Below are 15,714 nucleotides of genomic sequence, written 5' to 3'. Positions count from 1 at the left end.
AATGGATTAGCCAGACAACTTTATCTTACCTACACTGCATTCATCGAGTCAATGGATCTTCATCAGAGATTTATACATGTGATATTGAACTTTATGGTCTTTTTATTTTTACTTAGAACTAACAGAATTGATCGCCATGTAATTGGAACATTGCAGGCTGACTTAAATTAAAGAAACCCATATGAATAAATACCATAAGCAACTGAAGGGCTGAACTTACTGTTAAATTTCTAAGACTTGTGATTTTGGTCACCTACTGACTGTGTTACCCTCTGTGACGCCACTGTTGCTGGTAATCATAACCTGTTGTCATCAAGCATAAACAGACATTAAACTCCTGCTACCCCAGACTGCATTTATGAGATTGAGCTTGAATGCAGATTAGCTTCTGTTTAAATCCTCCGTCTCTGAGAGTGTACAGCAATTACAAACATCAAATCACTATGGTTCAGGTTCACAGCATCTGAAACCTTCATTGAGCAAATGTCTCCAGCACCTCCACATGGAAACGCTGGATAATACCATCCATCCATTTTCCTAGGCCTGGGGTGGGACAACAAGACTTAATAAAATTCTTGTGTGACACCGGCTCAGAATGCACACAGATTCACACATAATGCACAGACTCACGACATAGGGCCTGATCATTAAATATTCCATATAAGGACTGCTAAATTGCATGGGCAACTGCACAAGCAATAAGTTGCCATGTTTCAGCTGATCTTTCCGCAATGGAAAAGACGTGCGAAACAGATTTGGTCTGTCCTATTTAATTGCACTAACTGAGTGTACTACTGGTAATGTTTGAGCTGCTGTAAAAGAAAGAGTAAGATCAAATCTCTCCAGACACCTGGGACACACAAAACCGTTTTAATGAATAGAAAACATCTGTTGTTAAACTTTTTCTTCAAGCCAATATTAATTATTAAAAAGAAAAAAAATGGTTGTTTTCAGAAGTTCTTCAAAACAGAAGAAAAATTATATTATTTTATGTATAAGTTTAATAAGTAAATATTACACCTGACAAATCAGATTAATCTGTTTATCATTATTCTACTGGTTTGTGTGATCAGTGACTGTGCCCATGTCAAATGCAACAGTTGAGTGGAGCTTCTTTAATCTGAAAACCTCCGTCTGGTCATTAGCAGAAATAATGATAATAACTATTTTTCTAAAAAAAAATACAAAAAAAATACTAACATAAATATTCTGTCCAGTGTGCTCTTTTAGGCACCAGCACCCCACCTCCCCACCTTGCACGGATAAGTTGGTAGAGAAAATGGATGAATGGAATAACACTGACAATAATTATGAATACTATTTATAGTGCACTTTAAGCGTCTCAAAGTGCTACAAACAAAAGTTTAAAAGAATAAAAAAGATAACAAATAACTAAAGTTAAATTTAAAGATTACATATTAAACATAAATCCTGGAAAAGCTGACTGAATTTGACTGAGTTTTGAATTTTATGTGAAAACCTTTCAACTATTTTCACATCTGAATTGCATTATCTGTTACCTGTTTAACAGAGATAGGACCAAAACATTTATCATTTTCATTTTTAATTCTACAAGCAGCCAGAAAATCATAACATGTGGCATATCAGGTATTTCAGGCAATCGATCTTTTGGCACTCTGTTCCTCTACAGCAACATTGGAGGGACACCCACCCTGGATAGACCTACAAACATGCAGGGTCAGCCAAGCTCAGTACATCCCTGCCCTTTCCCAACATCGGAACTGAACAGACAATTGCCATGAAACAGGCTATTTAGGATCTTTCTAAGCTGTGCAGGAGAAAGGTAGACCTGGAAGCGAGCCACACCTCTGCTGCTCAGAGGTCCACATGCTGCAGCCCCAGCAGCGCTGAGCTTTCTATGGGCTGAGACCCACATGAAGGGGACCCCAGAGCCGCCTCCTCACAGCCACGCTTCGAGCTAGCCGCCTGCTCGCTGCTGAGATAACCAGTTTTACCTTGGAGTAAATCACTGCGACCGGATGCCTGTCTCCCCAACCAGAAACAACGGGAGAGGTTTGGCAGAGAAATAAACAGAGAAAGTTTAGAATGGTTTACTTAATGTGTTTTCACTATGTTTTTAAGCTATGACCGAAGTAAAAGCCCTGGAGCTAAATGTTTTTTTCTATTTATTTAGCCTTTGATTTCTAAAGAATAAACATAGTGAATCAAGGCTGGACTGGGACAAAAGATCGTCCCGGGCATTTTGAGCAGAGACTGGCCTACCAAGTACTGATAGAAACATGTTGAAGCCTATAAATGGTGTTAGAATTATTTTTACTATTCTCTAAATGTTTTTCATTTCCCATATTCATTTTATTTATCATGTATTTACTCATTACTATTAAAAAGGTTTTTAGATTTGAGTTTATTCAGATATAAAAATGTCTTTCAGATGACTAATCTTTCTCTCCATATGTGACAGAGTAAGGGTCTGATTTAAAACACAGGCCTTCTATATCAGTCTAAATATGACAACATCACCACCTGCTATTTGGTCTGTATCTGTAGTCAGTAGTATGATAAATACTATTAACAAACTCATAAAAATGGACAAAACTTAATGTAATTGAAGTTTGTTTTTAATATTAATGGCTTGATACTATTTTTGCCATATAAGAGTCACAGCTAATTAAATGTTGACTGCAGGTACGAGTCGGCTAAAATCTTCTATATTGTTGTTAATATTATACAGTTGAAGTGTGACAATGTTATAACATTCTGGTTGTTAGAGACCACTGTTATATGCTATAAATCAACCCATATATATGTTATACATTTTAAAAGGTGTTCTGGGTAATCTTCAGAATGACTAATCAGAAAATGATAAAAGTTATTTTTTTTTACCCATTTTGTTGTGATGGGGGGGGGGTGAAAGATTTTCCTGCTTCAAAGGGGGACACAACAGAAAACATTTGAGAACCACTGACTGAGAGAAACCAACAGCAGGCTTAAAAAAATTGCGATGGCCTCCTAATAAAAGACAGTTTGAAGTTGAGCCTGGAAGAAGACAGCTTATATAGCTCAGTTTATACACAAAATACCTCATTCTCATATTCATTCCACCAAGTGCCTTGTGCAAGAAGACCTATTAACATGCAATATTCTGTCTCCTCTCTCACTCGCTGCTCCAGTGGGGATAGTGGATCAACCTGATGTAATAGGATTGAGACAATTTGTTGAGGTTTTAAGGAGTTCCCAGATAACAAGGTGACAAAGGTGCATTGCAACAATCAGTAACACAATGGCCAAATTATTGTTAAGTAAAAACAAACATAAACCAGGTGGGCAGAAAAATAATGTAAAAAAAAAATGCAACCTATTATTGTTTTTTTAAGTACAAGTAGGGTGTCCTAATACTATATTCATAACATATCATAGTTACCACCTCAAGGCTGAGAAATTAGCAAAGGGCTTTAAAAACATTTTTCACGGTAAAATGCCCACATTATAACATTAAGGTAATTAATGTCCACAAGAGTTTGCTGATGAATGAAAAATAAGATAAAAAGACAACTTGAGAATAAAGAGGATATTTATGTATAAAAGACAAAACCATTAGTTTCTTCAAACTAAATGGAACTTTTATGTTATGAGCAGCATCACATTATTTGGTTTAACATGAACATTTTTGTTGTGCTGAGTTTTAGTTGTTTCTGTGGTAAAAAGTACTGCATAGTGCACTTATATAAATCAATAAACAGTGAACTATTTAACTGCACAACTAATAAAGACAAGTTGCTGAAGCACTAAAATCACTATCACTAGTATAACATTATTATTATTATTATTATTATTATTATTATTATTATTATTATTATTATTATGACACATTCACATCATTTTAACTGTATATTTTGAAGAAATCAAATATATTTTAAACTTAGATAACTTAGATTGATATATAAAATAATACAATAACTTAAATTATATTCATATATATATATATATATATATATATATATATATATATATATATATATATATAGAGAGAGAGAGAGAGAGAGAGAGAGAGAGAGAGAGAGAGAGAGAGAGAGAGAATCAACCTGACAAATGTCAACTAAGCAGCCTGCAATGGCGTTTAAGGTCCAGCGGGTGTCAGTATAGAGTAGCACAGTGATTAAACAGTTTGGGGAATCTGCTGTAACGCTTCACCAGGTCTCATCTACCCATCCCTTATAAAAAAAAAAATACTACAGGCATACCAAGACATCAGCAATATAAATGAAAAAGCAGTGGCATTGGTCTTGACATTGACTTTTTTGCTCACTGGCCCCTGTTGCTATTAAAATGTCACCTGACACTTTAGATCTTTCAAATCGTGCAGTTATTTTTTCTTTAGTTGCAACCCAAAGAGAGACTGAGAGAGTTCTTTGTACCTCATGGGTTAGGGTTAGACTGCACAACTCTTTAAACTAGTGCGGGAGAGTTCATGACTATGTCTTTTAACTTTGTACAGTTTTTTTGTTGTATTTGCTTTTGTGTTTTAGTGACTTGTATGCTGTGCAATGTGAACGTCAGCATCTGACTCCTGTGTAATTTCCTTCAGGATCAATAAAGTTACTATCTATCAATCAATCCATCGAAAATAGAAGTCCACCATGCTTAGGCTTGTCAGCGACTGCTCTATGCAAACAGATACATAGTTCTGCCCAAAAATACATTGAGCTAAATTGAGTGGAATCCGGTTCTTGTCCAAGATAATCCTTTCGAAGTCCTTCCATTTATCACAGTACACTGGATTATCAAAGGAGGGCTGCACAAACTACCTCCTTTCCTAAACTGGATAACAAATATTAGTGCAGTTATGGCCAGGCCTGTAAAAAAAAACAAAAGATAAATAAAGGCAAACCATCAAATGTATGTACCTGACTGACAAACGGGGAAGTAAATAGTATACATTTCCAGAAATAAAGCGTAAGTGGCATGCCATGTTTTAAACTGTTAGAGCAGTGCTTCTCAACTATGACATTTTATCAATGAGTCATAGCTGCACCAGTTTTATACCACTGAGCATAGTCTAACTTATACTATTACCAAGCTATCTAAGGTTACCATAGGTTATTTGCAATGTATGTTGTGTAATGTGTATCCTGTCCTCATTTCAAACAGGATGAACTCTTTACAAGAAGGAGGGCTTTCACTCTGATCCTTGGTCAGCCAACAGCATCCACAGCACTCCAAATCCTGATGCAGGATGGTGGGGTTAAGTGTCATCATCCAGGGGCTGTAGAGAAAACAATTGATTCTAATTTATGATAGCAGTTATGGTTAAAGGAGCTATAAGTAAGCTATTGACTGTAAAATCAACCTAAATCACTTTCATTTGTCACCCGGGATGGAAGTAACATTTCCTATAAACAATCGGCCGTCTCCATCAAAAATGTCTTAGTCATGTTTTCCTCCTTTCACACCTAGAGCTACTATCTGGAACTTCTTTGTTCCTGGTTCCTCGGCCAATCTTATGAGATTTCCCAGGGTTCCCAAAAGCAAAGCGCAGCATTTGGTATTTTGTCTTGGCAAAAGAGCAGCAGCCTGCAACAACACTGTGCTGCAAACACCATCACTGACTGATGTAGGCGGTTGGTGCACGCTCTTTACATCACCAATATACATTTGATTACACATGTAATACACATGCTGACATTCCGGTCAAATACATTTGAATGTGTGGGTGACATACTTAGTCTTTCTAATCGGCCATAAATGTGGTGTAAAAATTAAAAGGTTTACTCAAAAGGTACCATGCTGCACTAACAGGGGGTGATGCTGAACATTTTAGGAACAATGGGTAACAGGTGAACGTTGCTGAGTGCTCTTCTTTTACACAGAGGGTGCGGGTGTTCCACCAACAAGTATAATGGTACATTACTTTAAGTTTGTTCTGAGAAATAATGGAAGATTACATAAAAACTAAAACTAAGATTTTTTTCTAAACTGGATTTTAGATGGAAACATATATTAGAGAGATTAAGGCCAACGGCGGAGCTGAAAGTCTGCTTCAGTGGGAGTGGAAGAAAGGTAATCCACTCTTTTTAACAGGAGAGGTATACCCAAAACACATTGTCTTGTAAAATTTGTATAGTTTGTTTTCATTGATTTTCTCTACACTGAAAAGACTTAAACATACATGCAACAAATCAAGGATGACCCTCCTCCTTAGCGACTATCTCCACTGAAGCAGCCAGATTTTTAGACATTAATGCAAACAAGAGGGATTTTTACAACAGAGTGATGGATATATTCATTGAGAAGGAAAGGCGCATGGATCTCCTCTACAAATAAAGTTAAGATCATATAGTATATGCAATACTCAATTTAAAAAAAAGGACAGATTAGCCCAAAAAATGAAAACTTTTAAAAGATTCCATTTGACCTTAAATATTCTTTTGTTTTTCTTGCTATTGTATTGTTGTGCAGAATTGATTAAAGGACAATCAAAAACTTTTAAAACAAAATTTTTCACTGGTCATTGTTCTGCTTAAATAATTAAAGCCGCGAGCGGCGTCGATCGGCCTTGCAGCCAAGCGCCTTCGTGCACCGCCGGCCGCCGGCCGCCAGCCACCGCAGAAGCATGCGACACATTTGCGTCGGATTGTTTAAATTTTTACCATCTTATTAAAACTCACCCGTCCACGTATGATGGCGATTTCCTTGATGTACATAACCAGATGTGAACTGGTTGTGAGCCTCTAGACCCTTGTAAGCTCTCATTTCCTCAAGAGTGTGCAGAGGGTTTTCACCGAACACCAGGTAATGCACTATGTCGCCGTGCTCTACATTTGGCCAATCATCTGGATTACGGCTAAACAAGGCACCGTGGAGGGCATAGGGGTCCATATGGTCGATCACGGAACATTTCCTCAGATATACGTCCTTATCTGGTCGCTCTAGTGTGCTGGCGTACTTATCCATTCGCGATACGATAATACGTGTACGACAACTAGAGATAAGGAAGTGTGCCACCCAATATGGCGGACCGGAAGTTGGCCAGTGACGTCAGTGAAAACCCCCTATTATGTATCTTCTTAAAGGCCGAGAACCCGATATTTGAGCCAGACACAGTGTTTGCATTTAAAATATTTATTTATATAATTAACAAGAGTCTGGAAAAAAAATTAATAAATAAACTGGGCACAAGCAAAGGTTCAGGCAAGCAACCTGGAGGTCATCCCAGATGGAGCAGGAACTCAGGCGGGCGACCCAGATGTAGACCTCAACGGAGCAGGAACCTGGTTTTGCACACTGACAATGCCTCAGTCCCCATGACCCCTGCACCCGTGCCTCACCTGGGCGTCTGGCATGACCTGGAGCTTGGCAGACGGGTACCTAATCAGCAGCTCTGTAAACTGGAACCCACACAGAAGCTTAAAGTACTTATTAACATGGTGGGGCCCTGAGTAGAGGTGGGCGATACCAGGAATTTTTTATCTATCCGATACCAAGGAAATACAGGGTCAGTATCGCCGATATGGATACCGATACCTTTTTATATTTAAGCTTGATGTATCATGAAACTGTTGGCGTTTTGGTGTTTTTGTGATTTATTTATTATTACAATTGAATAATAATAATAATGTTCTGTTCATAGTGTTTTTTCTAATCCACCTCTTATGATATTATATCTTTCAATCCTTATGTAATTTTGTTTATGTTGTGTGCACTTGCTTGTTGCTTTATCTAATGTTAGCTTATTTTAGCTAACACTTTTAATGGGATAAATGTACTGGATTCTGTCAAGGGCTCCAGTAACATATGACATATAATATCTACTTTAAAAGTTAATATGAACTGCTGCTGAAGTTGATTCAATTAAATTCAATTTTATTTTATTTATATAGAGCTAATCCATGATACATGTCATCTCAAGACACTTTCCAAAGTCAAATTTAATCAGATTATACAGATTGGTCAAAATGTTTCCTGTCTAAGGAAACCCAGTAGATTGCAGCATTCACTCCTCATGAAAGAGCGTAGAGCCACAGGGAGAGTCGTCTGCATTGTCCATGGCTTTGCAGCAATCCCTCATACTGAGCAAGCATGAAGATAACCTGACTCTAGCCATATGGATTTCGCTCCGCCTAGCTCCACTCACATCCATCTGGGACCTCTCCATAGGAATTGCCTTTTTTGAAGGCTGGGCCTTATCAAAAATCCTTGCATATGATTGGATAAGCCACTTGTCTCTCATCTTTATCGACGTGCTATTTCAACCACTCACACCGAAGCTAACCCGTGACGCTGATGAGAGCGACGTGTTTGCGCCTCTAGTGGCACGCGTTTTATTGAAGAAATAGCAGCATCAATGTTAATGCTTGCTTCCTCGATGCGAGCCGCCATTGCTATCAAAACAGTCTCACGTCACGGTCGCTTCTCCACTACGTCACATCTATGAAACTCCAGCCCTGCGTCCTGATTGGCTGGACAATAAAATTAGTTGGAGAAATCACTCTCTATGGGAGAGGTCCCAGATGGATGTGAGTGGAGCAAGGCGGAGCGATATCCATATGGTTAGAGTCAGGTTAGCATGAAGAGACAGTGGAAAGAAAAACTCCCCATTAACAGGAAGGAAAATCCTTCAGCAGAACCGGGCTCAGTATGAACGGTCATCTGCCTCGACCGACTGGGGGTTAGAGAAGACAGAGCAGAGACACAACAAGAGAGAGAAACAAGCGCAGAAGCACACATTGATCCAGTAATCTGTTCTACATTATATGGTTATAGCAGGTGATCTGTCTTCCCTGGATGATGTTTATTGTTAAAAAGATCCCCATTAGCTGTCACCAAAAGTGGGACGAGCTAGTCTTCCTGGGGTCCACAAGACAAAATAAAAATTACTTAACAATTAAACATTGTAGACATTATTATGGATGTCATCAGAAATCATTCAGAATAAGTTATTACACTCATATCTATTACATGAATTCTCACTTTCATACAGTAAATATGTTAATTCACTACTCAGAAATTTAAATGCATTATCAAGTAATAATTGAAACATACTTTACTATTCAGTTCACGTACATTAAGTGGCCAATTATTCCAATAGCTGATGTCACAGCTAACAGAACGTGTCGCCAGGCCAGGTGTACCTACTATGAAGGAAAAAAATTAAAGAACACAAAGGTAAAAGATGAAATAACAACAAGCAATGCAAATTGGAGAACAGTTGGACAACTCAGCAAAAGAGAAAAATAGACCCTGATGTCCTCCAGCAGCCTAAACCAATAGCAGCATAACTATAGAGGTAGCTCAGCGTAGGCTAAGCCACTCTAACTATAAGCTTTGTCAAAAAGGAAAGTTTTAAGCCTAGTCTTACAACTAAATAGGGTGTCTGCCTCACGGATCAAATCTGGGACCACTCTTCTCTACCTGGATATTCTCTGGAGGTCTCTGTCAAAGATGTCTGTCTGTGGCTCGAGGGTCTGTCAGGGCCAGGCAATAAGTGAAGTTTCATCTCCTCTCTCCGTTTCTGCAGCTCAACGTTTTCTGGCTCATGGTTTTTCATGTGCCTGTATAAATTTGTTGTGTTTCCAGTGCATTTAACGACCTACCTTTTTACAAAACATACAGCTTGCTGTTGTTTCATTTGCGGCATTAAAATATAGCCAAATGGTGCTTCTTTTCTTCTCTTTCATAGTTTTTCTGCTCCGGCAGTCTCTCTCTCTCCGAGACTGAGGAGCAGCAGCATGGTTGTTTGTGTGTGGAGTGGAGAGAGAGCTGAGTGAGCGGGCCAGGTTGAGCATGCCTGCTGATTGGCTGGCGCCACTGAGACACTTAACGGTGCAAGACGGTGACGGTAGGGAAGGAGCAGCAAAGTGCTGTGACACAGACAGGGTGACTTTGGTGAATCTGCTGCAGTCAGTGCGTGCGGGAGAGAATAAGAAGTATTGATCTTTTTAAACAAGTATTGTTCAATATCAATACCAGCATTGGTATCGACATTATAAATACTAGGATCAATCCGCCCACCTCTAGCCCTGAGAGCTAGGAGTCACGACGAGGACCTGGGTGCTGAGGCTGTAGAAAGAGCTCCCGATGGATCTCAGATTTTGCTGAGAAGAAAGATCTTCTCAGCAAAATCATTAACTTTAGGGATGCTTGATTTTATTAATTTGTTTATACCTCCGGGAGGCTAGGGGTTGCTGTAGCGATCTATCACTAAAATTGGTTACTTCTAAAGTTATACAAAACGCCTTTAAATCAAAATGAATATTTCGTATTAATGCTGTAATAATGCTCATAGAACTATGAAACGATGGTGGAGCGAAATGAAGCAAACATTAAGCTTGAACGAGCCGTAGTTTAATATCCGGAAACCGGATGGTACTGGAGCTAATAGCGTTTAGGCTAGCAGACTTTCGACGCTAACTTTAAAAAAAGTAACTGGTGGGCTACTTGTGGGCTTGTGTCCGGCCCCCTGTCCCGGTCCTGGTCCGTGTAGTCTCCCGGTGCGGGTTTCACCTGGGGGGTGGGGTTTGGGATGGCTCGTGCGGGCTGGCTGGCCAGGGTCCCCCATCTTATTAACGTATTTTTTTAATTTATTTATTTATTTATATATATTATTATTATTATTATTTTTATTTATTTATTTTTTTGGGGGGGGAGGGGGGGGTTAAATACAGTAGGCATGGGGGGTGGGCTGGGGGAGGTAGAGGTGTTGGTCCTGGTGGGTGGTTGGCTGGCGGGCCCTGCGGCCTCTCCCCGGCCCCCGGGCTATGGTGGTGCCGCTGGAGGGGCCCCTTTCTCCGGGTGGAGCTTTCGGGGAGCGGGGGTGCCTATTGGAGTCAGTAGGGGAGCTGGCTCCCTGGGTTGGCTCCCCAGTCCTTTGCTTCCCATCCCCGGACTCCTCCCTCTGCCTGCTCCATCACGCCGGCACACATGTAGGTCCTTGGGGAGAGGGCGTTACTGGAGGTTGCCACCTTTTGGTGACGTCCCTCTCCCCAATTTTATCATGCATTTTAGACACTTTCACTCCAAACATTTTCACAACGCACATTCATGTAGGCCACGATATGGGGGGGTGGGGGGAAGACGTTGTTGTGTCGTAGTGTCGTTGTTGTGTCTTCTCTAACCCCCAGTCGGTCGAGGCAGATGACCGTTCATACTGAGCCCGGTTCTGCTGAAGGATTTTCCTTCCTGTTAATGGGGAGTTTTTCTTTCCACTGTCTCTTCATGGGAAGACGTGCTTATGTTGTGTGAGCCTCGCCCCGGGCGGCTCCCTTCACCCCCTCTCACATTTAGACATTGAGGGTTCTCGGTAGTTGCTTGGAGGGGGGGCGCTGGCACCAGCTTACTTCCGGAGGGGGGGTGGGCTGTGCCGTGCACCCCCTTCGGTGCTCCCAGTTTTAAACACACCTGAGATCAACATGCAACAACACAACATCTGAGCGGGCGTAGGGAGGATCGGGGGTCTTTTGCACACCCCCAATCTCCGATCGCGGCACGGAGTCTGGGGCCTAGAGGAGGTGCGGGCCACTGGGTCCGGGGTCTTGGCGGGGGGCTGCTGCGGCTAGCCAGCGGCTTACCGGGTCTGGGGCTGATGCCTCTGCTCTCCCCAGGAAGGGATGGGGGGCAGGGGTGGCTAGGGTAAGGTCGGGGTGGGAGGGGGTTTATTAGGTATATAGTGGGTGAGGGGGGGCTCTGGTCGGATGGCCCGTACGGGTCGTGTCGGCCCCCCCTCTTTGGGGGGCCTGGTCCGGGGGGAGTCTGGTCCGGGGGCGGGGCCGGGGGTCGGGCCCAGGCAGTCGTATTGTTGAATTGTGGTGACCGCCCCCCCCCCCCCCCCCACCATTTGGGAGATTTGGATGTGAATGCTATGTGGAAATGTGTGTACAGCGTCCCTTTTTTTGTGTGTCTGTGTGTGGCGAGTGGGGCACAAGGGAGGGATGGTGTGAATGAGTTTTTTTTTTTTTTTTCCCAGGTTCGGGTTCGGTCCGCTCCCTCTCCCAAGATCATCTCAAGTCTCCGATAGGTGCGGAGCCCATCCCCCCACGTCCTGCCCTCCTCCGCTGCGTTGGCGGGCGCCTTGGCCCTCTGGCGCGTTGACGGTCCTCGGGTTTGGGGCGGGTTCCCGGGTGGGCGCCGGCCCATTCCCGGCGGTGACTTCGCGGGGCCTGGCCCCCCGGGGGGCAGCCGGGGCCCCTGCCGCAGGGGCGGGGTGCCCCTGGGGCCTCTGGCCCCCAGGGCCCATGGCCAGGACCACTTCAGCGCGGCCGGCTGCCGGCGGAGCCCACGGGCTCGTCCCCGCGGCTCTTGGGGGAGTCAGCATTGCGGTGGCTGGGGGATTTCCTCGGGGTCGTCTCTCCTCTTTCCTCGGGGGGGGGGTTTGCAGATTTCTTGTGAAGGCCCCTCTCGGGCGCACTGCTTTGGGGGCCCCTTTGGGAGTCCGGGGTTACGGGTCCCCTGACGCCTGCCTCTGTGCTCGGGGAAGGTGGGTCTTCGGTTCTCCACAATCACTATCAAGCTATTTCCTTCTGGATAATTTTCACCTAAACTAGTGCACTCTCACAAACTCCCACAGGTGCTGGGTCCCAGGTATTAAATGTTCACTTATATACAGAAAGGCTATAATTTATTTATTTACTTTCTTTTACTTTCTTTTTTAGGTATCACATTACACATGTCAGCTTAAATAATAATACATATGATTTAGCAATGGTATCAAGGTGTTACACGATTGTATCTGTTGCTTTATGTCTGTTGGTTGTGCTGTTCTTTTTGTGTCTCTTTCCAGGTGATGGAGCAGACAGAGGACGTTTTATCATTCTCTTCCTTTTATCTCTTCTTTCTCTTTTTTTTCTCTTCTTGTTTTTCTTTTACTCTCCTACTTTCCCATTGTAGTGTCCATATAATTTGAAATTCTCCCTGCAGGAATCACAATAAAGCTATTTACACGCACAAATCAAGCGGAGCATTATGGCGAAAGCTGTTTGCTCCACTTGTGAAAGTAAAATCTGTCGAGCTCTATTTGGCATTAAGATATCAATTTTTATTGCCACATTGCTAGACAGGACACTGGAAAAAAAAAAAAAACGGCTTATTTTAGTCGTAATGAGTGCACCGGACAACACAAACATCAATATCTCATCAGTGTATACAACTCTTATGGAGATAATGTTTGTTATAACCATAAAAACACACTCGAATTACATCGGTAATGGCATGGTAATGGCATGGTACCAGCATGCTAACGGGAGCTATGTCGCTCAGCCCTATGTGTTTAAAACACCATGTGGACGCATTATACAAGCTTTCCAAACAAACCATAAAGCTTTTCCTGTTTATTTCTCTGCCAAACCTGTTGGTTCCTAGTGTGTGTGCTGACAAACTGCCTGGGAGCTCCTTCCATTCAATCAGTGGTGAACCAGGTGGAACAAATCTTCCAAGCAATCTGGGCATGCCAGTACCTGGCTCTGTTGTTGTCTTTAGACAGTGGAAGGAGCATTAAGAGCACCACAAAATCAAATAAACTTTATCTTTGAAATCAAGGTGATTGTGCAAGATCATGTCCTCCACAAAACTGTGGAGGCTAGATTGGTTAAGCAGTGCTAATGTAATGATGCTCTGGAAAAACACAGACTCTTAACTCTTGTTGACTTTGATTGGACTTTTTTGCTGTGGTATTTGTAACTTCAATTGTTGTTTAGTTTTATCAAACCAGTGGGGTATAAAGGAAAAGTAAGAAAGCCAAATTAATTGTTTGACAAAGAATGTGTTTGAAATGGTTAAAAGTAATTTAAACATTGTAGAAATATTAATAAACCAAGTTCTTAATTCAGTTTAGTCTTTTAATTCAGAGTCTGAAATTATGGCTAAAAAATGTAAGATCTAGTAACTTGGCTAAAAAGTATGGAAACACAGGTTGGCTAAAATATAAAGAGATCTATTAATTAACCTAAATAGTAAACCAATTGAAAAAAAAGGCTATTTTGTATTTGGCTAAAGATACTTGGTTAAAAGAAAAGAAAGTATGCATTTTGAAAATTAAAATACCAACTGTTTTGTTTGGTAGAACATATCTAGCTGTATGGTTACAATGAAAGTAACGTGTTTATCCGGCTTAAATGCGAATGATTTTGTGCATTTAATTTGGCTGTCAACTCACATAATAACTTGTATTTGTCATCTCTCTTTTTAGGTTTTTCACCTGTTTACTGCCCACCAAAGAATGATTAATAAAAGACAAACAATTAATCCCATGGCTGTTTATTGAGTGAAATCCTGTTAAGATCTTCATGTGGAAGGATTGTCCCTTTCAAGAGGGGAATTGCACAAATATATATATATATATATATATATATATATATATATATATATATATATATATATATATATATATATATACAGACCTCTCAACTTTTATCAAAAGTAGAGTGAGATTATGCTAATTTGGGGGCGGGGCTTGTTTGGGGGCGGGGCTAGCCGGACCCTGGAAGAGCCGGTGGAGTCAACTCCATCTCATTTTTATCCCACCAGACAATGAAGTAGACATGTATTACTTTTGTTAAAAAGAGAAAGAGACGTATTAATACTTTATTGTTCAGTTAATGGATTAAGACATAAAAAATACACAATTGTTCAAATAATACTGAATAAAATTAAGTAGTTTTAAGTTATTGACCGAATTATTACACTGTTACACATTCATCTATGGGTTGTTTATCATTGTAAATCTATAACCTGATTGGTGAATCAGGCTGAGTTTCATCAAGCCTTTATGGTCAACAATTTCCCCTCAGCAGCAACACTAAAGCACACAGAGGTTCCCGCTGCGTCTTTACGCACGATCCAGCTGCTGATGTGTCCCTCTTTTCAGCTCAATGCACTTCTAGACTGTTACAGTTTATAACATTCTCATCACCTTTCACAGCGACAGGTTTCTCAGTCAGTCACCGCGCTGACCAGACAAATCTCTATTGCTCTCATCAGTGCGCTCTGGGCGGTGAGGTGGGCGGATTTTACCCCCGTGCGCTGCGTGCGACGGATAAACAGTGGGGAAAAGGCATAATTTCTGTAAAGGGAACAGGGGTACTGACAGATCTGAGATGAAGCCTCTGATGTTACAAGTTATTTAAAATTAACCTTAAAAGTGCGCACCTGAATTAAAGCGCGAGGCAGCAGCCCACCGAAGCGCCACTGAATCTATGTTGTTAAAAAAAAAGAGCATGAAATACAGCTAGTAACTCTCCTATTGACTAAAGATGGAGAGGCAAAAAAGATCTCAAGGGCTCTCGGGAGCACAAAATAGAAAACAGACGAGGGAGAAGGATAAAAATGTCATAGGAATGAAAAATAGCTTTTTAAAGTGGTTCAAAGACAGTAGGTAAGTTTATTCAGTGCATCAAGAGAAGGCTTGTAAATATTCAGTTTATGTGTAGTGATCAGTATTTACAATAGAATAAATCATAACTATTAAAGGAACCTGTCTGTGGGTATTTTGCTATTCAGGCAGTCATGTGTTTAACTAGATAATAAATCATAAAACAGAAACACTTTTTTACTTGGGTGAACTTCATTAGGATATAACACTACAGAGTTGTTGTCATGTATCTAATAAGTCTGATTAGATGCAGTGTCCAATCATTGACTGATGTCCAGCAACTATATAAATTAAAATAATGTGCTGTTCATATGTGGTTTGACTGCTGTATTTTTAACACATCCTACATGAACACAAAGTTCATGTAATTCAGC

Source organism: Fundulus heteroclitus, chromosome 19 (assembly GCF_011125445.2).
Source record: "Fundulus heteroclitus isolate FHET01 chromosome 19, MU-UCD_Fhet_4.1, whole genome shotgun sequence".
Classification (NCBI taxonomy): domain Eukaryota; kingdom Metazoa; phylum Chordata; class Actinopteri; order Cyprinodontiformes; family Fundulidae; genus Fundulus; species Fundulus heteroclitus.
Note: the sequence above shows the minus strand (reverse complement) of the source record.